The 25,277-nt window shown below is 40.8% G+C and overlaps 1 long non-coding RNA gene across 2 annotated transcripts in view; it reads right to left on the bottom strand.

Moving 5' to 3' along the window:
- Nucleotides 1–25,277, bottom strand: part of LOC119707752 — a 106,352-nt gene that overhangs the window by 48,273 nt on the left and 32,802 nt on the right. The window contains exon 2 of one of the 2 annotated variants that reach the window (XR_005258839.1): nt 165–269. The exons of the other annotated variant lie outside the window; for it this stretch is intronic. This is a non-coding gene — a long non-coding RNA (uncharacterized LOC119707752). The remainder of the gene's footprint in view (nt 1–164; nt 270–25,277) is intronic. 2 annotated transcript variants of the gene reach the window in all.

Genomic DNA, 25,277 nt, shown 5'->3' with positions numbered 1-25,277 from the left:
TTGTGGATAACCAGGCAAAGTAGAAGAGCATTTTGGTGTTTATGTCTCTCTACCTGAGGCTGAGGCTATGAGTAAATTTAATATAATAAATCCAAAGCACAGGTAACCTCTTCTGTGTATGAAATTTAAAGAAAACTGAGTTATCTCGCCAAAACTAAACCCACCTTTTCAAAGCATTGGAGCACACTTTCTGCACAGAGTAAATAGAATTATAATGGCACTTCTTCCACCTTGCTCATCAGCAGTCTCTACCCTTTCTTTACCTTGAACTGTCAAAAAAAGGCAGAAAAAAAGGATCAACAAATTAAACCACTACATATATATTTTAATTTTATAATATATGTATTTAATTACATTTTAAATTTATAATTAGAGACATTATCTCTGTTATCAACAGAAATGTTTGATTCCTTTAAGCAAATGCTTTTATTATTGCTATGGTCACAGCCTCCTCCCCCTTTCTTTTTAACAACAACCAGAGAACCCCACAACCACCCTTCATTTTCTTTTGACAAATTCTTATTGTTTTGCTACAGACTTCATAGATAATTTCAGCCCATTTCAGGGATCCCACCTGAAATCCCAGATGACAGTATGGAACTTAAGTTCTCCTTCCTCAAACTGTGGTAGGCAGCATGACTTTGAAAAGCCTTGGGCTCCCTATTCTCCCCTTGCATGTCTGAACTCAAAATTGAAAGAGATTAAATAGATAAAACTATATCTTCTATTCCTGCAATAAAGTGATCTACTGAACAGAAAAATAAATTTCAAGAAGTACTTCAGGGGGAAAAAAATACATGGGTGATATTGTGGTTAAGACAGTGTCTGATTAGCATCATGGAGCTATAGCTGTGAGATTAGCAACAAAATATTACTGCTAAGCAATGACTTGTTGGCTAAAACCCTGCCACTGATGACCCCCAGCACCTGACATTGTCATACTGTCTCCACCCCTCTGTCCTTGCCTGTGCCACATATTAGGTTCAAAAAGCACAAGTCCTCTCTTACTCTAGAACTTGCTGGCTGCTCATTCAGAGACCTCGTGGAACCTTGCCTTTTCAATGGTGCTCGTCAATTGCCATCAGCCAGTAGTGGAGCAGTACTCTGCTCACAGTTAACTCTGCTGCTAATCACACAGCATTATTCGTGATGTTCACCTTGGTAAAATAATTAATGTTCAAAATAAAGCACTTGCAAGCATCCCACAGGACTCCTCACTAAATAAACTTCAAATTCTTTGCAGACATCTTTTGTGTCCTTTTTGTTCATATCTCTGTACACACAGACCCAGTTATTTATCTGCTGAGATCATTCTGTCAAGAGTTGCTCATCTTCCTGTCTGTTTTTGATTCCAAACAAACACAAACTTACCTTCCCTCTCCCCCAAAAAATAGAATGAAAAACAACAGAATGAATAAACCACCATGCCCTAACAAAAGTTATAGATGTTGCATTTTTATTTTCACAAGATAAAATGCTGTGACTGGTAATTTGCTATTCTGAAGTAATTACTAAGATGGTAAATTTTTTCAATACTTCAGACAGGATAAAAAATAGGTCATTTAAAACATGGCAAATAGACCTTACAGTAGAATGAAAAATATTAAAGAGGAGGCTTTGAAGAGAATCATCTTTAGATTTAAAGTAGGATTAATAATATGCCGTTGGCTGGCTGAAACTACCTAAATAACTAATGGCAATTAGCAAACAATCTTTCAGTACTATTCATTAATAACAACACAATGTTGTGAGGTCCCTGCGCTCCTTTTGTCTAACACAGAATAGCCTCAATGTTCACAAAAGGATATAAAATTAAAAGTTTGATCAAATTCCAATAAAAGACTATAATAATGATTTCAGTAGGAACTGGATTGGATAACCTTTGTGCAGCAAGCCCTTGAGCAGATGTAGGGCTACTATATTGCTTGTTACAACTATTGCCTGGGAGAGTAATTGGTGCTGAGCACGATTAATAGCTAACAGAGATGACCTATGTATAAAGAAGTATTGAAAAGTGCAATAGAAACACAGTTAGATACAATGTTTGGTGAAGAAAAAAAAAAAAAAAGCAGTAGATGGAAGAAAGGCATTTCATGAGATACAATTTATTGTTTAGTATTCTTCCCATCAGTTTTGGAACAACCTGTCTTGTAAAGTTCTCTAAATATCTCCATTTTCTAAGAGAGGATATCCCTCAGCACCATTTGAATATGCATTCCAAAAATAAAGTCTCTTCTTCATATTTCTCCTCTATTCACAGACTATCTTCAGAAAGAAAGAAGCATTCCCAGATCTTGCTTCTTCCTTCTCCTTGAGCAGAAACTGAAGCCCTGAATATAAGTAGGAACTTCTTTACTGTGCGTGTGACCATGCAGTGGAACAGATTTCTCAGAGAGGTTGTGGAGCTACCCTTGATGGAAGATTCAAGAAGTATCTGGACACAATCCTGTGCCGTGTGCTCTAGAATGACCTTGCTTGAGCAAGGAGGTTGGACCAGATGACCCACTGTGGTACCTTCCAACCTGACCCATTCTGTGCTTCCTGATGGAGGAAGAAGCTGGCAATAAATATTGTCAGAATGACATCATCTGTCCTTTTAAACCCAAAATTTACAGTTCATTAGCTGTTCAAGTGTAGGTATAACTAAAGATAGAGCAGGTGCAAATCCAGTGTAAGAAGAACTTGCTAAGGGGAATGCCAAATTGCCTGTAAATATTTACTCTAGAGTCTTGTAGTTCATCACAACTACATTTAGTTATGGTGAGAATGTAACACTGCTCCCTAGAGCAGATTGGGATCTTCAGTAGCATCCTGGCAGTGATATCCTTCACCCCTCCATGGTGACTGTCATCCAGCCAGCAATTTCAGTGGCTTTACTCAAAAATACTGGGTTTGATGGAAGGTTGAGATCTGTATTGCATGGCCTCTACCTCAAGTCAAGGCAAATGTTGAAGTAAAACATTTTCCTGCCAGCTTGGATCCAAAATTTCCTCTGAAACTCCTTTTCCTGGTCTCTTATCATCTCTGATCCAGACCCTTTGCCTCTGACCCCTTCCCTGACCAGCTGCTTTTCTCTCTGGACAAATCTGGATTGGATATTTTCTGCTCATTCCCAGAGCTAGGAAACTCTCCTCACTGGAAAGTGGAGTGCCTGATGGCACACACCACTAAATACCAGGGGTTCAGTAAGTGCTACAGCTTCTGACATAACTCATATCTCCCACAGAGCCTGCCACTGAAAGAGTCATAATGCCATCACATACTTCTGAAGGCAGCAGAAGTATCTTCTGTTCAATTCACTTCCCTGAATACAGTCATCTAACATCCTAGCCTGTCCCAACCCAATTCCAGATGCCTCTCTGTTAAGGTGCAAGGCTTCCAGAGGCTCTACATCACAACTTGTGGGTTTCATCTTGAGGAGGAGTGGGCTCACCCTCTGGAACCTGCTGTCCATCATGCTCTGAACAACTCTTACCCCTCAGCACACTCTGTGAGAGGTAGAGCATGCAGAAAAAGTTCAACATCAGTATCAGCAATAATGTGGTTTTAAAAAATTGCAGCTCAGTACATATATTTTCCTAACAGAGCCAGTCTGACTTTTATTATGTTAGGAATCCATTAATAAGGATTGTACCCAGCAGAAGTGCGAGTTACATGAAGGAAGCAGATTTAACCCAAAGAGCCTGAATCCTGTAACAGATGGGCTGGCCATGCTTGTGTTCATGGAACAGGCTCTCCTCTCTGAGTCTGCATGACATTCACCAGCACAAGGCATCTGCTGGTGAGCACCATGCAGGCTCTGAGAGAGGAGCCAGCTCCACACACGCAAGCATGCTCTGTGCTCAGTGGGTCACTAATCCTTAATCGTGTTCACAGCTTTGCAGGCTGACGCAGTGCCGATATAAAAATACACCAATCTGCCAGACTGAAATCCTCCCACCTCACTCAAGATTCATGAAAGGACAGGGGAGTGGAAATGGTTGTATGACATGTAGGCTCTGGGGAACATTCTTGGGCCGTGTTACACCCAGGTGTTGTGTGTGTGGTGCCAGGTGCAATATTATTGCTCAGGGAATGAAAAATTAAGATTCTTGGGGTTTTATTGTTTTAGCAAGGGTACAGTCAGACCACAACAGGCCTTAAAGTTAACTGCAAGCAACTGAGTTACATGGTCTGAGAAGCTGATTCATCACTAGAAAGATTTTAACTAACCATCTGCATGCTTCTGACTCATTGCAACTAAGGAATAAATCCTGTATATTTAGCACAGTTTAATATGTTTTGCTTTACCATGACACCAAGTCAAGAGTGCATATACAGGCCAGGTTAAGGCATTTCAGCTTTCCATCCGTAAACTGATCATCTGTTCAGCTGTTAATACTTTTAGACATTCAGCACAGCCTACTAGGAAAAGTTTGCAAAACATTTTGGTCCCTAAGCATTTTGTTTCCATTTTGTGCTCTGAAAATCCCTATTTAAATCAAAGATATCCCCTAAGTCTCATACTCCTAGCTGGAGATCCAAGGAAAGCTGTTCAATTTGCAGGGAGAGGTTTGAGCTTCTACAGTGTGTCCCATTGAATATTTTGCTGGCAAGATGTTGACTGATGTTTGTAAATCCTCAAAAGTTTAATTAGTTTGAGTCAAACCTAGATTTCTTTGGTTCAGTGAGTGTTCTTGAATAAGAAGCAGAATCCTAGTGAACTGTGGAATGATATAGCACAGGTCCCTCTAGAAATAGATTAAATTCCATAACTAGAGTAGGGTTGCATATGTTTTTCAAGTGGCCAGATTCAGGGGCTGTTTTTGTCAAAGCTTTCTGGTAGAAAACACCTCAGCTACACAGAAGCATACTACAGATTTAGATTTTTGCATTTCACATTACTAAGCTTTCAAAGTTTAGACTTTGGTTTTGTTTCCAGAACAGTTCTTTAACTGCGTTCTTCAAAAAAATATGTTCAGCACTAAAATCAAAGCCAAAACACTGAGACATATTTTATTTCGAGGTAAAGGAATGTCTTCCTCCTAAGATAAATATTCATTCAGGCACAAAAAAGAGAAAGTATTGGCTCCTCAGACAAAATGTGCAGCCTTAGGCTATTGTGCCATTTTGTTCCATTATGTCTGCAGCAAAGCTTAAACAGACCAGTGATAAAAACACACACTTTATTTTGTTTATGACCAAGACAAAGTATTTGTCTACAGAAATGAATAAAAATTCTTGCCTAACGCAGTTGAAAGTGTATTTGGTAGCTCTGGATTGCTTGAATATGATTGATTTTCCTGTTTTATCCTTATCTTTCTTAATAAAAAGTAATGTGGACATATATCAGCATAATTCATGCCTAGCCATTGTCAAAGCTCTAAATAGCTTTATAATGTTTCCCCTTAAGTCAGGGTATACTTTACCAGATCAGCCATTTGACGTTTTTTATGTATAGCTTCAGGATTCCTTTGCCCAGTAAATCCCTTGATGCTAATACCTGTTTGATGGACTTATGTCACTTTGGCAGGTGTCTAATTCTACTTACAGACACCAAAACCAAGGATTAATTCCCAAACTTTACAGTGCAGGAAAAATAAAAATACACCATATAAACACATACCATATCTGTAATGAAATGCAAAAATCGGAGTAAGAAGCACTTAAGTAATAAATAATAAAACGACATAAAATGAACGCTCTTTGATGAGTTGTTTAAATGTATAGCTGTTGGTTGGTGATTTTTTCCCTTGTATCAAGGAAAAGCCTAGCTTTTGGAGGTACCCAGGACAAAACATGATATGGGGTACAAGAAATGCATGTTTTGTGGGGAGAAGGACTAGAGACCATGCACTGTATGACATTAGACCCTCATTACCTACAAGTCAGCAGAGGACAGTCACAGTCCTGGGCTCCCATTCTGCAAGGGACCTGGACAACAGTTACAATTGCCTGTCCTGAAAATGCAGGACACCTCATTAGCTGGCTAGGATTCACTCCATACTTGAACTTCATGGGTTTACCAGAAAGAGAGATAAATGGGAGCACCTAAACACATTGGAGTCCACTGTTACAGATCTTAGAGCAGAAGCAGCCCATCTCACCCATGGAAGGCATGCACATTATGTCTCCTGTATGTAAGAGGTATCTCCTGTATTATGTCTCCTGCTACTCTATGTAAAAATCTATGTAAAGCACGTTCATCAAGTGACATGATGAGCAAGCATGAATGTTTCATGGTGATCCATTATGAGGAATACTTCCCTTAATTCAAACATGCACAGCTGGCAGTTCATAACTGCAGAGAGGATTTGTAAAGGTATCTTTTCCTCAGTGGCAACAGGGGAAAAGGCAATTTTGAAACTGCTGAGCTGAAGGTGAAGCTCGCATAAGAAATAGGGTGACAGACAAAGCACTGTCATAAAAAAAATGACCACCAGGTATATAATGAGATCTGTTTTTATTTGGCTTTTTTGCATTTGTAGTTTTAGGATTTCTGGCCTTTGTGATTCTTCTGAAAGGTGGAGGCTATCTTTAGAGATGATGAAGATAAAAGATTTCCTTAAGCACAGGCTGTCACATAAAGTTTTATGACAAAAACCAGATATTATGGGATTTAATATAAAATCTGAAGGAAATGTCAGAAGTGCATGACTTTCTGAAGGGCCCCTCTTGCCTGAGGGAGCCAAATGGACCAGTTGTCTGTGATTTTCCTCCCTGCCACTTCTTTTTCCAACACCTTCCTCCCAAGGACAGTGTCTTTCTGGGCTTAACACGTGCCTGTATGGCTTCAGCTGTGTGCAGTCTATCCTGAGCTGCAGGTGACTGCTCCAGCATGTCAAGCAGGACCTTGAACCACCCTCAGCTCCTGCTGCCTCCACAGACTGTTTAAGGCACCCAGCTGGAACAGTCCTTGGGAATCCGTATCCATATTGCAGTCACTTGATAGAGTTCCTGCTTAAACTTAGGAAGGAGACATTAATATTCTGTCCTTTCTTTTTTCAGAGCTATAACTTCTACTGTGGTGCCTGCAGGGGCTACTTCTCAGCATAAAATAGCAGGAGGCTGCACAGTACCCTTGAAATTTCCTGGTAGTGGCAGAAGGACCCCTGCTGGGACCCAGACAGCTGCCAGGACTAGCAGGCTGCCAGCTACACAGCTCTTCAAGATCCTCCAAGAGAAAAGCTTCCTATCCATGCAAGTCCAACACCTCATTAAAATCTCTTTTGCCAGACATTAACTAATCAGCCCAACCAGATCTGTAAAGAGGTATTTCGAGCTCATTCTCACCCTCCTCAGGTCCTTTCCATCTACTGCAACAATGTCCTTGCAGCAACAGCCAGGAACTCCCAGGCAGTGAGTGTTCTCTTCCCACAGTCATCGGACGGTGCCCTCCCCATGCTGCCTGTGGCTCTGAGCTCATGTCTCTGAGCCCATCTCTCTTCAGGTTAAATGCTTCCTGCTACGCAGCATCCTCCTGTGGAACACCACCTGGTGTCTAGAAAGGGGAATACATTAGTATGGCACGTCGAGAATAAGAGGGAAAAGATGGTCTGGTAGACATACATGCTAGCACTGTGCCTCCAGAGGATGAGATTTACTGTCTCACTTCAACATGCTGCCTTTGTCTCACATCCCCTGCTTCCCCCTGCATGTCCGATGGGTGGCTGCTGTGCCATGTGCGCTCACAGGCATATCCAGGGAATTAAAGATGTTATGATTCCTGGCAAACAAAACCAAATATACATGTTTGCTTCCTGGCTGGACAGTCAGGATCTTTCCTCACTTCCAGACACCCACCTTCCACTACTACAACCCTTTACATGCAGTTAGTAGCTTTTATAATACTATAGTACAACAAAGGTCTGTAAGTGGAAGAGCGCAGGAAATCCACAATCTTTTGTTGTAACACAAATTATTGTGTTTTTTAAGGGATGACAGCTAACTGTAAATATGTTTAGTTTAGGTTGCTTTTTGCAAAATATCTCAAAACAGTCCACTGGAAAAAAAGATGATTACTCTTTACAAAGATGAAGGCACTTTCAGGAGTGTGGGTTATATTTCTTAGAATGGCTATGACTAAATGGACATGAGGCACATTTTAAAAGCTCAGGAGAGAAGTTACATTCAGCTGCCTGCTCTTTCCTAAAGCAGTAATCTGATAGATTTAACCCTACCTCTAGCCAGAGTTTTGACAGCCAGCAACTCACACAATATTTACACATGGTATAAATCAGAAGCCAGCTAAATCATGTTGTTGGGAGCTGAGCTAAAACGTAAGTCTATTTGATGAGCTTGAAGAATAGCCCATACTTGTTCAGAGAAACCTGCTCATCTATCTCCTTAAAGGGCGCTCAGTTGCCTTGGCACTGATCCCTATCCCTGCTCCAGACCAGTCTGGACCACATTTCTCCCCCCCCCCCCGTACAGCACTTAGTAACAGATCAGAGGTGGTGGCACTTCCTGAGCACAGGGAGCTGCTGCTGCCCTGGCAAGTGCAACGCTGCTGCAGTGGCACTGCTCTTTCATTAGCTGTGTGATATTTACAGTGATTCAGCTAGAAGCAGGTCAGCGCTTTTCGGGGGATCATCCTTGGGGATAGACCTCATTGCCTAACTCCAACTGCCACTGTTCCACAAGGTCAAAAAGCACAAGGCCTTGTGAACAGGCATGCTTTGCCTTTTTAAGTGCACAACAGCAATCACTATCCTCCCTCCACTAATCTTACTCTTCTTCTTACACTTCTATTACACTAATCTTACACTAATCTTCTTCACCTGTTTCTCTTTTTATGGAACCCCTTGTTCTCTTCCCCTTTCCTGCTTAATTTTTCTCTGCCTTTAGCCTTTTGCCTTCTTAATTGATTATTCCTTCTTTGTCTCTCTTTCCTTCCCTCCCTGCCTCCTCTTTGACAGAAAGTGACACACTGCTCATGCTGAGAGCATCTAGCAGATGACTGTGAAAACAAGCTCTGGCTTGTAGACTGCTGGAGGAAATGACAGATGCCCCTTCCAAAGTGACTGCCACACAAGTGCCAAAAAATTGAGAGATGAAAATCAAGTTATTTTCAGGCAGAAAGGTATCATCCTACCAAGTCCTGAACAGCTAACAGAACCTGTATGCAGTATATGTATGAGGCTTTCTGCTCAGGCTGTTGTTCTGGTCTGGCAGCTCTTCTGCAGCAGCTTTTGCAGATACATTTCCCCTTGACAGATTGAAGATTTTGTTCCAAGACATCCAAATTTGACCTGAAGCAGATTGCATAACTAGGACACTGCATAAATAAGTATTAATATCTTCCTATTTTCATAAATAGCTTTACCAAGATCAGCAGCCTCCTCCCTGCTTTGGGGACAGAGAGACTGACAAATAGCACAGTGCAGTGACCAGCTCTGTGTCACACAACAAAGCAGTGACAGAGCCCATAGCTCACCGGTCCCCAGACACAGCTCCTCAATAATAGGATGATAGTTGGGGTTTAAATTCCCTTCTACAGAGACACTATACTATGTGATCTAATTAGACATCATTTAATGGTCTTAATAGTCACCCTTCCACAGACTCACATGGCAGCTACATGGCACTCTCTTTCTAAAAAGGGCCAAACCAAAAGATTTTACTGCAGACTGTTATTCTTGAGTGGTTTGAAAACTTCAGGACTTTAGAAATATGAAGGGTCAAAGTCAGGACCTGAAATCCATCTACTGGATACGAATTTCCATGCACCCTCCATTGGTAAGGATTCTTTTGACACATCTGATTAGAACGATGACCTGATCAGTTTGGTTTCAAATGGCTGCCTTTGGAGTCTGAAGAACTTAAGACTGTCTGGAATTTAAGCAAATTTAAATTTTCAAAGCCACTAAATCTTCCAACACCTGAGATATGCTTTTGGCTTTAAAGTTTACATGTATTTTTGATCTGGTATGTGGCATAACATTATCTACTTTGTCCAAAATGTATTTATGTTAATATTGGATGGTTTTAATGCTGCGTTTCATTTACAACTGGAAGTTGTAGAACAACAGATTGTTAACAGGAAAACAAGACCAGTTCTGAGAGCCCTTCCTCTTTTAAAAAGGTTTGCTATGGTACCTAGTTTATGCCTTGTAATTATAAAGGAGAACATGATGAGTAAGAGTGAATGAATCTTTCATATACTCCAGTCCCAGAAAGCACCATTTTGTTCATTTAGTTTGACCTCCTTTGCTTGAAAACAAAACAAAAAAACAAACAAAAAAAAAAAAAAACCAAAAAAAAAACCAAAACAAAACAAAACAAAAAACCAAAAAAAAAAACCAAAAAAAAAAAGCAACAAACTCCCCAGGCCATAAAATTTCTAGGTGTTGCTGAATCAAACCCATAAATTTGACATACTAGAGCCAAGACAAAAAAATCTGCCAAGTCTGCATTTTACAATAGCTAAGATGTGGAGAAGCATTTTTTCCCTGATAGAAATTGTTTATAAAAGGCTTGTAATACCAACACTGCTGCTTCTTCCTACATATTCAGTCTTGTCTTCAGCCCATCATGCAGGAAAGGGTGCTTTGTTACAGCTCTCACTGCCTCAGGACTCGTCTCTAACACAACAACAACTGCAGATCCTTTCAGACAGCTCTGTGCTTGTCTGAGCTGTACAAGAAGCTGCATGAAAAGGCCAAATCTCCTTCACATTTAGAAGAGTTTTGCATATACCAATATCAGCTGTATCAGACTAGTGAAGACACATTAGAGATGTAGTTTGCCACAGAGAAATGTTGGGTTTGTTGTGGTGGCTGTATCTTTGTAGGGGTTGGGCAAGTCACATCTTCCAGATTCAGCAGGTTCCTCATCCCCATGCCCCACAGAAGTCTGCAGCTCGCTCAGAAGAGCCAACTGAAGAGAGAAGCCTCTCTAAGGCAGTTCTTGTAGAAACAAAATGCTCCTGCTTTTTCTGTAGGACATAGTTGGAACATTATAGTTTTTTCCTTCTGCTGCAAGGCCAGTTTAGAAGAGTTTTCCTCTCCTTGCCCTTCCTTTCTGGACTCCAGGAATCATTGCCTTCATTCTTTCCAGTGTTATGCTGAGGCAACTCCTCAGCATATCATGTTCTAAATCATATCAGTCGATTGATCCAGATTAAAAATGGATCCAAATTAAAAACATGCCACAAACAAGCATTAATGGAGATGAGAAGGAGAGGGAAGACTATGGAAAGATCATCAGCCCTTCGGCAGGTGGAAAACACCCCCATGGGATGCCAGGCCTGTCCTTGGGCTGCCTGTGCTCTTCTGTAAGAGGCAATCCTGTCCCAGGAAGGTCCTGTTTCTCTCTTCTGATCTTGAGATATTTCAGATACTTCAGATACTTCGTCCCTCACCACAGTGCCAAGCATTTCAGGGGCTGCTGGCAACTAGGCCAGGCAATTCCTTGGGGTCAGAAGGAATCCTTTTGTACTCAGGCACAGGAACTCCTAAACCAGCATGTCTGCTAAAGAAAGTATGAGAAGTATGAGATTACAATAACCTGGATTTGAGAGAGTGTGTGTGTGTGTGTGTGTGTGTGTGTGTGTGTGTGTGTGTGTTCGTATGTGTGTGTGTGTGTGTGTGTGTATGTATGTGTGTGTTTCAATTCATTAAGCCAAATCATTCCAGATATTTAAAGAGCAGTCAGGCAAACACCTCAGCTGGCAGTGACCTCCAGAAAGGCAAGGGGCAGATAGTCTGGAATGAACAGCAAGAAGAATCACTATACTCAAGCACAGTCACATTAAATATTTAATAAATAATCTAACTTCCTTTCCAACTTTGTTTTATTTTCCTGTCATGTCCTTGTCAATCTGTCAAGAAACAGCAAGAGTATTTCAAGACTAAAGTTCAGGCTGAGTCAAGTTGCTCATATCCCTTTACTTAATTATGCTACTGTCATCTAGTTGATCAAAATCAGGCCATAGAATCGGGACCCAAGGCTAGATGTATTGAATGACATACTGAACAGACAAGTCCAGTTGCTCACAGAAGGTGGCTTCCTGAAAAACACAGTTAACACACTCCTTTCTGAGAACATCTCTTTGAATACTCTGTAGAAACACAGATAGGATTTTCATAAGAAAAGGAAATGTCTTTACTTAAAAGCGGTGTGTCAATATTATTCTTTTCAATAATTATACATAGGTTGAAAATACAGGAATGACATTAAAAGTTCTCAAACACTTGTCTTGTGCTTTGTATCCAATCCCTTGTGTCTTTCAGTCTCACAGAATAAAAACCAAGAGGGTATACTCTGAAATGACAGAAAATCTCATCCACTCCATGAAAGGTAAATGTCTCAAGCATTAAACATCTTAAAATGGGCATGTAATGGGCATGTTATGAGTACAGAACACTGGAATCCACAAGAAGGAGAGAAATTATCGAGCAGGAAAAGTCTGGAAAAATCACTGGGAGAACAAGACCCCATTCTGCACTAGGGGACAAAAACCTCCACATCCTCTCTAAACTCAAATCTGATGACAGTATAAACCAAGTGCATGAGAAAGATGCAGATGTGAGAGTACACTGAAGTCCTTACAGTTCTTGCTGACAGCAAGCTGAATTTATCCTCTGCCTACATGACACATGGTACAAGTCATGGATCTTTCTGCAGGAATAGAATATTTACAATCTGGTTTAAAGCAGTAGCTGAAGCATGTCTTTGTGACCTTCCCCCCAATTTAATAGGGTATTTCACACTCCAATTTGAGTTACCTTGTTCAGTGAACAGATGGTATGTCAATGTTACTTTCATTGAAGTGATTTGGAAAACAGAAGACTGCCCCATGCATTTTTTTTTTTACCACATCCTCTGCATACTGTTGTTTTCACCTCTGAACTATTAACATGCTTTTATTCCTTTCAGATGCCAGTGTCACGCCTATAAAAATGGTCAGGAAGGACAAATGTATAGGGACAGGTATACACTTAGAACTTTTATTCTGTCAAATTCATTCCAGCAACAGTAGATTTCCAGAATCAATATTGACTGACAGCCAGTCCTTCTGAATATCAGCATCCTCATGAATCATATCTACTCTGTATCACACTGCCTCTGCACAGATAACGTAAGAAAAGCAAAACCCTGAGACCTTCAATTAGGCATATCTATGATTGATGTGCCTAAGTTCACTGTATACACAAATGCTGAAAAATTTGTATTTAATATGCTTCCCAATTTTGTGGGGAATGCAGCAACTTTAACAAATCCATCTACATGTTTGTGAGACTGATAATACAAGCCCCTTCAGAAGAAAAGAGGTATTTCTCCATTCTCAGCTAGACAAGTTATCAAGTCTCAATGAGAGCAAGGACATTTCATTCCTGTTAATATTCCTGCTTATCTCTAGTGATGATAACAAGATTCTGACCTTGAATCAATGTCACCAGTCACCAACCAGTGGCAGCAGACCCATTTGTGATTTTGTACAAAAAGCCACATTATTGTATGACCTGAATGCTTGAGAAAGCCTGCTGTTCTTGGACTAAATGCAAGCAAGAACCCTCACTGGAGATGGCAGTGGGATGCAACTTTATCTTCCAAATCACTCAGCATTTCCCTCCAGTGTCCAACATTTCTCTCCAGTGCCCTAGGTACATCAATTTGCCACAGACCTTTCTGTGTGATTCCTCTAAAACATGTAGGAATGTCCTGATCCAACATCACTAGGAACATTCGGCATCTATGCATGAACACCATCTGGATCTCAATTTCACATTTAATTAGGGTATTGCCAAGCTCTATGTGGAATTCCTAAAGCCAGTCTTCTTGAAGAAAGTGCAAAATTAGATATTCAGCACAATGTGCAGAGACTGGGTCAAGCCTAATCCAGCTGACTCCAGGAGGATCTGAAATCCTGGCTCTCCTCTGGGTCTGAAACCAGTGCTTCAAGCATCCTTCCATGTCTGTAACCTGGTTAGAAATGCAAGACTGAAAACACCTCCTGGATTTTTGATACCAAGCTGTTAATTATACTTTCATGGAAGGCAAGAAGTTCAGGCTTCAGGGGCAGATTTGTCTTGTCTTTATTCCAATACAACCCACTCTCCCGGGCAAGAGCATGAGCTTCTAACTGTAGACTCCAGAGTCCATTCAGGTGAGTGCCCCAAGTGGCTCTTTACTGCCTCTGGTAATTTTAGGTTTTTTTAATGTAGCAACAAAAGAATGATCAAGCCTAATCTGGAACAAAGCTCACTGTAAATTTCAAACCTTGTAAAGCTCAAAACCAGAATATACATGCTAACATTTTTTTCATTATTTTCTTACATATTTGTTGAGTACAGACAGGTGGTTCTTTAACATCTCTCCTCCCTCCTAAGCATCTTTAAGTTTCCCATTTGTACTGATCATTTGAAAAAGAAAAGAAAAAAAAATTAAAAGGACTAACTGAAAATAAGAGCAAAATCAGTTCCTCAGACTTTTCTGGAAATTATCTGATTTTCTGGAAAATTCTGATTCCTTAATGAGTGAGAAGGTTTAAGCACTAGATTATTAACAATCTTTACCAAGCAATGAAAGTAAGCCCTGAGCTTTTATTTAGCCATCCTTGGTATTCAGACAAAAAAAAATAGTATGAGTGGCTTCCATTCAATGTTTGGTGCCAATTATCTAGGTTGGATACAGCATTCTTCCTTGATAGAGTAGGCAGCACCTGTAAAATCAGTTCTTGGTATTTCATCTAAAGAGACAAGCCACTACACTGAGCCCAATTATTGGCATTCCCAGCTATGCGTCAAGAGGACACTAGATATGTTGAATAAGCAATTTACTCAATGCTTGTACTGAAAATGAGTAGTGTTTTAAAGACATGTGATAGGCTACCTGGTTTTTGCAGCTTTCCAGACATTTAAGAGGAAAGCGGTGCTGTTCTTTATTTTGAGCACTGTCTCGTTTCAGACAACTGCAAACGATGTCAGCAAGCTGCAGTGCAGGCACATTCAGAGGTTTCACTCAATTACTAGGGGCAACAGAGCCTTGATAATTATTTTCACTTTTCACCTGCTCAACCAGAGTAGCTGAAAGAGATCAATTTCATGCTGCAACTGAATTCCCAAAGGAGCAAGAAGCCTCTGGTTGCACACACTGCAGCTCAAACACAGCATCTCATTCATATGCTCTAGAAGGCTTTTGGGAATAAGAATAGCACTGTCACTTAAACGTGTGATTTACACCTGCAAGTCAACTAGCAGTGTCAACACACTTGGAGATCAATCCTATAGTGGTATATCATAGCAGGCCTTTCATTTGTTCATTTTTACTGTTTTAGCATCCAGCTTAATGTAAAGAAAACCTTTGTACTCAGTCAGACATCATATTTCAAAGCAAAGTACTTTCCACACTGTGTAATTCCACTGCGTAATTACAGTGTGGAACTTGTCACTTCAGAACACTGAGGTGGCCCACAATGCAGCCGAGTTCAAAAGCAACTTTGTGCAGGGGAGCTTCAGAGGTGGCTGCTCAACGTGACTGCCGGCATGCAAGTGCTTTCTCAGTAAGTTCCCTGAAGTACTGGACCTGGGAAGAATGATCAGGGAAAAGATCATTTCCTGTATATTCTGATTTGATGTACTTCTTTCAAATGTTTGCTCCTGCTAGTTGTGAGTCACAGGGCTGCTCAGGGCACACTTCTGGCTTAGTCTGATATGCTTGTGCCTGGGTTTTCCCCTACCCACCAGCCCTAACTGTAATTACTGAGCAACATGGGTGTCGTACACTTTTGCCCAAGGTAACCTCCCTGAACCTGCTATCCTTCCTGTGACTGACAGATTGTATGTACATGGAAGTCCTTAATAAAATTCATATCAAGTGTGTTTACACAAGCTAATTGCAGCCAATAGGCCTGACTAGACCCAATCTAAGTGATTTCCTTCTCTGCCCTTCCTCTGATTTCTTACCATAATCTCCCCCACAGGGCATATGGCAGAATTATGTTTGAAGGAAGGTAATGTTTTCTCTGATTCAAAAAGAGGTATTGTTTGTATTTTCCTAAAAGAATATAAATAACTGAGTTTGATAATCCTTCTAGTAAACCACTGCTCAAAACACACTCCAAAGGCTCCAGCAGAATATCTTGTTTCCCATTTGTTTTGTATGAACTATATCAAGCTTAAGTACATGATGGTTAAATTAAAAAAAAAATAGAGAACATTCCACTTGGAAATTTTACCAGTTGATGAGAGAGGGTATTTTCCTGTGACTTCCTCTACAGTGTACTGAAGCAAGAAATATAAAAAGGGAAACAAAAAGAGCAATTGTCTAGAGGGTAGATGGGTTTTCTGGGCTCTAAACTACTTTCATGTCCAATCCCTTGCACTGCAACTGATAAGCTGTTGTAGTAAGTCAGGTCCTAAAATGCACCAAATTCCTAGCAGTTTCCCAGCTGATTTGTGGGGCTTATAGGGCAAGTCTTGAGCAGCAAATAGCACTTGGTTTTTAGCAGGGACACTTAGCTCCATTTTCTATTGGCATTTTAAACCTTATTAGGCTTGGTTGTCCCCTGCCAAAATAGCCATATTCATACATAAAAGAAAGGGGAAAATATCATTTTGGGCTTACAAACATTAGAGAAATGAAAATGTATTTAGAGAAGTCTCTAGGATACCTTTTGTAATATATCCCACAAAATATATAAGATGGTAAAAAGACATAAGAAGGCAATGCTATCCTCTCCTCCAGCCCTGACAAGATCTTTACAAATAGGTATTTTGATTTATTTCACCTCCAAGAGCTTCCTTTCATATTGGGGAAGAAATTTTGATAAATCACAGCTTTCATGTGCCAACCGTAAGACTTCTATTTTCCTTGAAGTGCATTGTAAGTATAATACTAAATCCTTACAAATACCAAGAGATTTAGGGTCTGCTTCTGGAAGGTGCTAAATATTTTCATTCCTTTGCGGCTCAAATAAGCCCCTGCCATCTATCAAATGTAATACTGGACCATTGCTTTTTTTAAGTCTCATTATTTTTAAAAACACAGTTGTACAAGACTTCAGATATATAGCCAGCTCCGCTCTGTTTCTTATTGGCAATTTATCTGGCTTCCAGACTGACCTCACCACAGCTGGAGACACATCATATGGCTCTGTGCAGAAGCAGCTTAGTGCTGGTTTATTACCCCAGGGACAGCCCTACATGAGTGCATCTGTATTGCTCCACGCTACAGCCTGGAAACAATGCTTCTGTGTGGACGTAGTCCAGCTAGTAAACACGGCTGCTCTGCCAGATTGCAATTAGTCCCCTGAAGAACCATGGAGCTCTCTTTGCTCAGAACTCTAAGAAATAATATATTGAAAAACAGTAGAGATATCACTGCTTATAAAACAACAGACCTAGGGAGGCTCCAAGCGAACTGGTTAATGGCCTTGGGGTAAAAGGGAAGAGTAGGGGCACAGAAAAAAATTAAGTGATATAAGCAACAGCAGTTCTAAATACTACTTTGCCCATGATGGAGGTGAGGAGGGTTTGCTAGCCTGAGGGCTTATTAGCATGAGTGCAGGGTCAGGGGACACCAGCTCGCGTTCAACATCCAGACAATACACTTCTGAAACCAGAATTTCCAGATAATGTGACATGCAGTCACCAGAGTGGGTGTGCAATGTATACTTTGAGTTCAAGACTTCACCCCAAAGTCTGGCTGATCTGAAGACTGCTGCACCAAGTTCTGTCACACAGGACAGACACTTGCACAAAGCTGTACTTCAGGGCTCCGTCTTGTCCTTATCATCTCCTGCTGTCTGGGTGAAAAGGGCTTCCCACTGTGCATGTGGGTTTACATTTCAATGTGGCAGCTACCTCTGCAAATGCTGGATGTGACCAGCACTGAGTTTCAGATTCCACTCAGAGTCAGGGCCCTGTAAGTTGACACTGACAGCCCCCAGTGCCTAAATGGTGTATAATCACTCCCAACCCACCAAGCAAACGCATTGTGCTGTACTGACCATGCAAATGTGTTTATATCAAGTTTAGAGCTAGCTACTGACAGTAACTACAGCTGATGGTGGTGGGGTAAGTGGCCCAGTTTCAGCTCTGGCTGCAGCCTAATATCTTCCCAGGCAGCAGGAACTGCTGAGGTGAAAACCCCATATCTCCCGCAAAAGAGCTGACTTCTGAGGTTTGGTGGCCGCAGTGGATGTTTGGTGATCAAAGATGCTGTCATGGTAACAACTTTCTACTTTAGATGATGAAATCTGCCTAACGTGCACCTTAACTTCAAGTTTGGGTCTTATCAATGTGTAAGAGCTTCTTCAGTCCTACCAGCAGTAGAGATTTCCCCCACCTTTTTTTTTTTTTTTTTCAATTTTTATATTTTAGTGGTTATCTTCATCTGTTTTGGTAGCCCTGCTTTATAGAAGCTGGCACCAGCCAGGCAGTTTTGTTTGAGCATGGCACATATATGACATGAGGGACCAGTGGGAACTGCTCTCCTTTCCATAGCAGGTTGATGGGCAGGAAGTCCAGTGACAGCTTTGCTGATGCTTGCTGAAGCAGCAAGACTTTAAAACATACTGTGAAAAGACAGCTGTGGTGGTATCTTCTCAGCATGTGCAAATTTCAAACAAGGACAAAAAAACTAAAGACTGATAAAATTCACAGGTGAGGAGGGCTGTCACACTGGAGATAAGGACTGCTTTTATGAGAAGAATGATAAAGATCTCCCCTGAGCCTCCTTCCTCCAGGAAAAACAACCCCAGTTCCCTCAGCCACTCCTCACAGGACTTGTGCTCCAGACCCTTCACCAGCTTTATTGCTGCTCTCTGGACATGCTCCAGCACCTCAATGTCTTTCTTGGAGTGGTGGGTCCAGAACTGGACACAGGACTCGAGGTGGGTCCTCACCAGTGCCAAGCACAGGGGGACAATCCCTGCCCTGTCCTGCTGGCCAGGATGCCATTGGCCTTCTTGGCCACCTGGGCACATGCTGGCTCATGTTCAGCTGCTGTCAATCTGCACTCCCATGGTCTTTTCCACCAGGAAAGACTAAGCCACTTTCCAGCCACTCTGCCCCAAGCCTGTAGCACTGCATCCAAGGGCAGGAGCTGGCATCTGGCCTTATTGAACTTCATTAAATTTGCCTCAGCCCATGAATCCAGCCTGTCCAGATCCCTCTGCAGAGCCTCCCTGCCCTCCAGCAGATCAACACCAGCTTGGTGTTGTCTGCCAGCTTACTGATAGTGCACTTGATCCCCTCCTCCAGATCATTAATAAAAATATTAAACAGGACTGATCCCAAAACTGAGCCCTGGGGAATGCCACCAGTGACCGGCTGCCAGCTGGATGTATCTCCATTCACCACCACTCCCTGAGCTTGGCCATCCAGCCAGCTTTTTACCCAGCAAACAGAGCACCTGTCCAAGCTATGGGAAGCCCTATTCTCCAGGAGAATGCTGGGCGAAATGGTGTTGGATGCCAAAGTCCAGGTCCACAACCTTCCCCTCATCCACTATGAGGGTTAACTTGTCGTAGAATAAGATCAGGTTGGTCAAACAGGACCTGCCTTTCATACATCCATTCTGGCTGGGCCTGACCCCCTGGCTGTCCTATTTGTGCTGTATGATGGCACTCAAGAAGATCTGCTCCATAAAAAATAGCTTTTAGTGAGAAGTGAAGTCTGTTAAAATGAGCAAGAGGTGACCTGCTTATTATTGCCATGGGAAAAAGCAATACTTGAAAGGCCTTGAGTTTAAGGTAGGAAAGTATAACAGGAACTAATGGCTTGAAACTTAAGTCAGAAAAAAATCCAATTAGAAATAAGGAAAAAAAATTAATAGGGACAATGGGATAATATTTAAACTAATAATAGTGGAAATGATGGATTCACAGTCTTTTGTTGTCTTCAGATCAATACCACATCCTTCTCTGGAACACAAGCTTTAGCCAAGCAGAAGTCCTTAGAATCAATACAAGGGTAATGAATACAATTTTAATGGCCTGCAACACACATGAGGTCAAACCAGATGATCTAATGGTCCCTCTGGCTTTATAATCTAGGAACAGTCATATCAGATGAAAGAGTACAGGGCAGAGAAATTAAATGAGTTAGGAGTGTTTATGGCAGTCTTTGCCAGGACTACTGTGCTAAAAATTTAACACATATGCAACTTTGTTTTTTGACTTTCTTGTCTGCCCTTCTGTTGATTTTCTTTCTCCATTGGAGGATGTTTCATGAGTAGATTTTATCACTAACTATAAACAGTCTTACAGAATTCCCTGGGTAGCACATCACTAGGGTCATATTGAGACTTCTGTTACAATATTTATGATAGTAATTTCCAGGTAAGAGCCTCTTTTTCAAATTTTTCTTTTCCATGTTTGGTCTCAAGAGAAATTTTTTATTATTAAGGAAAGCAGTTGTCCTGTTTTTAGACAGGAAATCAGGAAGGAAAACCATTAATCTGTAAGAGGATACCTGGCATTCTATTTCACTGCCAGTTCAATAGTTAAACTTTCAGGTGGCAGGTTCAAGGAGAAGTTGAGCACTGCTGAACCATTCTGCACAATGAAATAACAGCAAATAATAACTAGAGAGCAGTTCTCTCTGTTATTAACACAGAATGCATCCCTTTTTGTGTTCAATTACTGACAGTTCTATGGAACAAGAAATATTTTCCTGTGAATTTTAGGCAGGAATAGTTTCTATTGGGGTTTTCTTGATATTCCACAAAAGAAACAAAGAACTCTAGAGTTTAATTTCAATTGATGGAGATTGCAGCTCCATAGATGTGTGGTCTCATGTCTGAATAGCATCCTGTGCTGTGAGGTCCTGATTCATTTTAGGATGAGTCAAAACAAGCCATGCAGAGGTACTTAAACACTTTTCACTAAAGGTAACCTAACAAGACAGAGTTTGCACACAGCTTCTCTCTGCTACAGCAGCCAGCTGAAAGATGTCCATAGATCCTTTGCCTTTGGATCAAGGGCTATCCAAGATGAAGATATTATACAGTGTGCTGGTAGACAGGGCTTCAACCACCAAGGTGGCTTTCTAGAGTCACCATGTATTATTTCAGTAATCCTTTTAATAATTTTTAAATGGTTTTGCAGTTAAGTTTTGATCTTTAATGCAAAGTTATCTACCTGAGCCCTAGCAGAGAAGGTGTGGGGTAGGAGACATTAAGCAAACTGTATCCCACTTAGAGAAGATTAATGAAATTGGGACTTAGAGCTGACCATTAATTTCAGTATTCAAACAGCAATTTAATTCTGAACAAAATAATGGGGGTGCAATGTTACCAGTGCAATCCTTTGTGAAGGATTCAGACTTTTTAACAGCAGCAGCTGGAAGTGATTTTCAGGTGCAAAGCAGATTCAAGGGCCATGTGATTTAGCAAGCTACCTGCTTCCTTATGTGACCTTCGTTAGATTACTTGAGATCAGACCCATAAAAGGACTGAGGCATTGCCATGCCAGTTCCTCAACTCCTAGAAGGGATTTTTCAAACTAAATGGAGCACTTGCCTACGCTACGCACTAGGCAAAAAGTCAGCGGCCTTGCAGGAATCAACAACCCTGAGCAGGGCTGCACCTGAATTGGGCAGTGGGAAATACCAGAGACCTGAGCCCCTTCTATGAACCTGTAGCCTCAGGTTAAACATCCTTGGTGCCTTCCTTGATTTGAGTCCAGGAAAATCACCAACTGTGTTTATAGATAAGACAGAGCCAAGAGACAAAGCAATGATACTGGTAGAACATTAAGCAACTACAGCAGGCAGAAAATGGGAAACTCATCCAATGCCCTCCTCTAGTGGAACGGTTTCCAATGTGCATATCTTCCCTATCACTAAGTGAGCCACTCACCTGTGGTCTATTTGTGATCCCTCTCTGCCCCTCCTGTCAGAGCTGGGGCTCTGTATTACAGTGCTGCAATCTTCAAACGCAAGTGACCCCACAGCACAGAGGGAGAAGGGCTTTACTGGGTCCAGGTCCCACTCCCAGCCCTGCTACTCTTGCCACATGTCCATAGAATCTCTCTTAATGCAATCTCCTCCAGCTGTTCTTGAATGTCAAATGGTCATGGCTACTGCCCCTGCTGGAGCGGAACATGCCTAGATCAAGGCAGCCTGAGGTCCTTGAAGAGTGAGAACTTCCAGGGCACCCCAGGGAAGAGATGAAACCTAAGTCAGCAGCATTTTGGGAAATCGTCTCCAACAGACACTGGGCACTCCACTACCTTCATTGGTGAGAATGCTGCCATACACAGATTCCCTGATGGCTTAGCAATTGGGTGACTCAGTATGGCTTTCATTGGAAATAAAAGCTTGTAATTGGATCTGTCTCTTCCTCTCTCCTAGCTTTTGACCTGAAATTTCAAATATCAGCCAAAACAGATGGAAAAATATAATTTTCCATCACAACTGAGCTCATAGGAAAAGGCAGCCAAGAAAATGAGAGAGAATAGAGAAACTACTGGGTCTTTGGTCCATCATATTTTTTGTATTACAAGAAGTCATACAGGTTTAAAGGTCTTAAAAACTATTTGCTACTCTGAGATGAAAAGTGCTGTTGAACACATTGATATTTGTTTTTATCATCTCCTCTGTCAAAGGTATTGTCTTTCTATCACAAAGAAGTGGCACTTTCAACTCTACCTTGCAGGAAATACTGTACTTACAAGTCCAGAAACAAATGGACATAAATTAATAGAAATGCTTAATTCTTAATAATATTCATTCTAAATAGAAAAAAAAAAAATATATATGTCTCAGTCCATGTACCATTCATACCAAATCATAAATAATAATAAATGGGTTTTGGTCTTGTAAAAAAAAAAAAGTTATACAATAAAATCATTCAAGAGCAGGCGCTTGTGTTTTAACTTTAGTCATCAGTTTGTTAACTTATTCCTACCAGTTGTAGTAGATTACCTGTGCATATCAAAATAGATTTAAAAAGATATAAAAATCATCTTGGAAAATGTTATGAAATATGATGGCTGCAACAATTAATCTTATCTGATAATCAGCCACCTTCTCTCAGCTGCTGTAGCCAAGCAAGGAAATGCAGTGTCATAGTTTTGATCTGATTAGCTCGTATCTTGTTTACCAATTAAAATCCACATTTCACTATTAGAGATTTAGTTTTTGCTTTATTTCACTGAACAAAGAAATTGATTATGAAATGCACTACAACACTGTGCATTCATCTCATGGAAAAGATTAGCAGTGGTTAACAAATATGTTTCTATATAGAAATATATAATAAATAGCAAAGCATATTTTTATGTTCTATATGGTCATCACATTGTATAACAGTTTAATATGTTAATCCTGAACATTCTTTTTTTCCATATTACAGAAGAATCATTGTACAGAGGAATCCAAATCACTGTCAATACCTCCCATGGAATGCACTCCTCCAGTCTAAATAAAAATCATTTCCTCAGACTAAACCTGCACCCTGTGTCCCTTCACACTCACTGTGGCTCCCACAGCTGCCCACCTGGTGCTATGTCTCACTTCTCCCACATCAGTCTATATATGTGACTCACACACACCCCTTACTGTGCTCAGTGCCAAAGTGGGCTCTAGCACCTCCTTTCAGCACAGGCATGACGCCTCTCTCCCTCCAGCTCTGCTTTTCTGCTTCTCATCCACATGCTGAGCTCCACACCTTCTGGGGCTGAATTTAACCCAGTAGATTTCAGCCAGGGCCCTTTGAGCAGTCCCCAGCTCTGCTGACAGGAAGAGAGCGCGTGTAAAATGACAGCAACATTAAATGAAGGTGTCAAACATGATTCAAATTAGTTCTCCCTTGAGGACTAGGAGAGGCCATTAGTATTGACTCATTTATATTCAGAGGCATCCTTAGCCTGTAAGAAGTCACAAGTCTTGAAGGTCAAATGAGGCCCCAGGTCCATCCCAGCAGCAAAACTATAGTATTACGAGTCAGTTACATGCCAAGTAGAAAGTGCCCCATTGCTTATGCAGCCTGTAATGATTTAGACAGGTATTTAGACCTCCTGAGTCTTGTGCCAATCTACAGATATTCCTATTAACGGCTTATAAATGACCAGATTTATAAGGCCAGAAACAATCACTGTAATGATCAAATGAACTTCTACATGCCATGACATTTCAGCAAGTGACCCAAATATTAAGTTCCTAACCACCATTAAGGTCTTATCAAGAAAGTCTCTCTGCTAGAGCTACAAATGCAGTTAGACCTATTAAACTTTTACAGCACATAATACCTTACAATTAGATGTTGTTAATTGGCAGTGAACACACAAATGCCTGTGACAGATCTAAGATAAAGGTCTTACAATGTATATTTCTGTGTCACTTTAGCTGAAGTAGATGACTAAAAGGGACAGATGGCGATTTCCTGTCACTGGGGCTGCAGCACACAAGCAGGTTTTCAGCTGCTACACTCTCTTCTCAACTTCTTTCCTTTGGTCTAGAAATCATGCCTGGGCTTGTCAGTCTGTGACACGAGATTCTGCCGACATTTTCCATGACTCTGCATTTCTTATGATTCTCATGAGTCTCTTTTCAGAGTTCCTATGAGTGAGAGCAGCAGTAATAGTTCATTCCTTAGAAATGTTTCTCTCTATATATATGCAAATATGTACTGAGAGACACACTTTGCAGTTACGGAATTTATGCTCCTCTTAAAAATAGGAAGGTTTTAAAAGCATGAAAAGCTGTTTTGTATAGGGACATTTAAGATTTTTTTTAATACAAGGATGTTCTCTGAGAGTTTATATTTCATTCTCTTCAGCAAATGTGGTGTATTGGAACTTGCTGAAAAGAAAAAATCAGAGTATTTTTTAATTAACAAATAATTAGTGCAAGAGACACTATCTAGCTGTTTTCTACATTCTTATTGAAACAATTTTTTTTCTATTCCTCAAAAATTACTGAGTATTTTTATAAATTATCAGAATTGTGCCTTGGATTTTTTCTTCTGTGACAACTCAAACTCATTACTAGCTCATGGGCTATTTCAGAAGGTAGTCCTCCCACAACAAAACAAGACAGGAATAATGCAGCAGCATGTCTGCTGTCACAACTTTATTAAAAAATCCTAAATACAAAAACAAAATTCTTAAATACACTTCAAAAGACAAATTTAATTACACTGCACTGAGCAAATTTATCCAGAAAGGGTCTCAAGCAAAGAGCAATTCCTTTCATAACAGAAGTATTTTGCATTACAGAAAGCGATGATTTTGACAATTCCCCCCCCCCCCTTTTTTTTGGCAACATTGTGTTTCCATAGTCTCAACAGGTACAACTATAATCTCATCACTGCACCGCTCCACAGGCTGCCGGGATTTGTTTGATTTG

Source organism: Motacilla alba, chromosome 1A (assembly GCF_015832195.1).
Source record: "Motacilla alba alba isolate MOTALB_02 chromosome 1A, Motacilla_alba_V1.0_pri, whole genome shotgun sequence".
NCBI classification, from domain to species: domain Eukaryota; kingdom Metazoa; phylum Chordata; class Aves; order Passeriformes; family Motacillidae; genus Motacilla; species Motacilla alba.
The sequence above is the reverse complement of the archived record's forward strand: the minus strand, read 5'-3'. Positions and strand labels throughout refer to the sequence as shown.